Raw genomic sequence first — 3255 nt, forward strand, 5'->3', positions numbered from 1 at the left:
GTTTTATTTTTGCTTCATTTTGAAAATTAAAATGCAGTATTGTAGCAGAAAACTTAAAACATACTTAAATAAAGGAAGGGAAATTGCAACGACTATAAGCAAAGAAACCTTAATCTACACCAGGAATCTATATTAACTCAACAAAAATTAAAAATATATGTATTTTAGTTAATGAAAATTAAGATTTTCATATTGATTTTGAAGAACCTAAATGTTTAATTTCACGCGATAAAATTTTTGCTGTTACTTTACATTTTTAAGTATGAAAACTAAAGTTTGTTTTATATTTTTGCTTTTAAAAGTATTAAATTTACGCTTTTCAACCTTCAAAAAATGAATCTCTTGACCCCTTCCAAGTAGCTTAAATGTTACAAATTTGAATTTAAAAATTTATATTAAATATGAGACCGCAGTGACAGCAATTAATCAACTTGAAATTTTGAATTTCAAAAAAAAAAAAGTATTTCATAGTGCAAACTTTTTTGATATTTGTCATCGAAATGATAAGACAATTTGCATAGAATCACTGTTGTAATATTGACTCTTTTCTTATCACTAAACTACAAGATATTATCAGATAAAGCAAAGCAGTGACGTACACTCGGTGGCAAACTTCAAAACTAAACTAAGATAGCAGCAGGAAGACTATTAAATAATAAGTTTTATTAATTTATACATTTCATATATTTGTTTTTCTTAAAAAAAATATTAATTCCAGACGCAGTTTAATAAACAGTCATTTTAATTCTTTTGATCATATTAACAAACTAGCTATCATAATAATAACAACAAAAAAAGAAGAATTTTTTGTGAATTTCACATGATGACTTATTAAAAACATGAATTGTTTTATTAAAATCAATTAATTATACTTGTCTGCGAAAATCAAGTTATTCAATTTGCAGTTTTAAGAAACTAACTTAAGCCTATATGTATTAAACATATCAACATAAAACTTGCATGCTTTCGCTCTTTTTATAAAATTCCAGCTGCAACAGCACTTTTAAATACGAAGTGTGAAATCAAGTGGAACTCAACAGAAAAAAATCAAGTAAGCTATTGATTAAAATTCGATAAATATTTTTCAACAGCAGCAATATTTTAAAATATATTTGACATATTATTGGTCACTGCCCTCCATATATATTTTCAGAATTCTTGCTAAAATGTGGTCATAAAAATCTGAATAACGAAGGTCTCAAAATAATATAAGTGAGAGAAAAGACATTGTCACAGAAATATTCCACATAGAGGCAAGCAATGGCGGAATTAAAATTATCAGAAACTGCTTAATATATCAGTTGGTAGTAAAAGGCGAATCCTTTTCTTTCCTTACTTAGCCTTGCTATGATAACGCACAACAATAAAGCTAAATAAATCACATTAATTTCCGTTGAACCATTTTTTTATTGTTATTATTTCGAGAAGGAAAAAAAAAATCTTAATGTATATTTCTAAAACTAATTTCACGTTACTGAAGACGTAAGTATTTTGGAAAACGTGTCATATAACACACTATGAACTCGTGTTAAGAGATTGCATCATATTTTTCTGCTTGCCATGCATATAGAATAAAGCAAAAAGTTGAATGGACACCTGTTTGATTATTGATAATGTTTTATTAGCAAGCAAGAAATATATTACCTCAGGTGTTTACATAGCGGAATGTGTAGCTGCAATAACGAAAGCAGCTTTGAAATCTTTTTAATATTGAAAAAAAAAAAGGAATAATGCAATAGAAATGTTTATACCTTGGCCAAAGAATACCTGAGGAGGCCTTTTCATTTCAATTCCAACCTTCAGTAAGGATAGGTTCGAAAAGGGACGAAAAATATTGCACCTCCAAAACCCGTTTCACTGTCTCCCCTACATTTTTTGTGGGGGTGCGTGTGTTAAGTAACCCGAAACTAATCACTGTCACAGAAGGGGAATTGCAACCTGCGGGGGTCAACTAGCTTTCAAAAGATATCAGAAGAAACTCACTCTTCATCTTATATTATGCTTTTTCTCTTTCTAAGATAAACTTAAAAAATATTTTTTTTAACTCTAAAACGACTTTATTTATTTTCAAAATAGTTTTATCATTTTATTTAACATGCACTTTTTCTAATTATATCTTGAATTGTTTATTATTTTGATTTGATTCTTAACAAATAAACACCGGGGTTATTTGTTATTTGTCACAAACAAATTGAAACATCAAAATTGAAAATTATTCGATTTAATTATCACAAAATTTTAAATCATATTAAGACAGATCTAAATTCCGATTATATCACTTAACTTATTCAAATAATTTAGCTCGGATACATTTAAAACTTCACCCACAAACTCATATTCATCATTTTTACTTACATTATTTCTACTCAGTTATAGTTACTTTAAAAACTTATCGCCAAAGATATTATTTAACAATAATACAAAAGAAATTCCTTATTGATCTAAAGCAGTTATTTAGTATAAATTTATTAAACTGCACATTTTGAAAGCGCAGTTTTATATGAAGTTTATTTTAAAGAAATAAAGGAAAACATAACTTATTAAAAAGCGAAAATATTTTATTTATCAGCTTTTGCTTGTTAAAAGGTATTTATATTTTATCAAATAATTTTTATCAAGTAATATCTTGTGATTACTTTAATAAAGGAACTTCATTTTTAATTTTAGGCCTTTAACTTAAAATTATTATAACCCTAATAACAAAGAATGATGGTAAAAGTGGGTAATGAACGCATTTTATTTGTAAATGTCGTAAATAAAAGGACAAATAAATAACTTACAAAAGTATAACTTATTTCTAAGAAATTCCTTAAAAACTATCTTTGATAAGCTTTATAATTTTCTAAACGTAGAAGTAATATTATAAGAAAATTGATGTAACTCTTTCATTTCAGTTTTGAGGATTCATAAAAAATACCATCATTTCTGTCGTAAAAATAAATTATAACATTTTCGACTAATAAGCTGAAGTGACAGTTTAAATTTATTTTTCTAATAGATCATTTCGATGGATCATTAAAAACAACAAAATAAAACAATTCTATGTTATTTTACATTTTAGTACATAGATTTGTGAGACTGCTCACTGTAATTAATATAAAGATTTATCAAAATAATCGAAATTAATTTATAAAAAAGTACGATAACGAAATTTTTGAAAGAAAAGGCATTTATTGGTTTTCATTAAAACTTACAACATAACAACAGATTGAGACAAGTTTACTTTACAAAATTTTATTAAATACAAAAATACAG

Source organism: Parasteatoda tepidariorum, chromosome 11, assembly GCF_982258835.1.
Source record: "Parasteatoda tepidariorum strain Cologne lab strain chromosome 11, Ptep-v5.0, whole genome shotgun sequence".
Taxonomy (NCBI): Eukaryota; Metazoa; Arthropoda; class Arachnida; order Araneae; family Theridiidae; genus Parasteatoda; species Parasteatoda tepidariorum.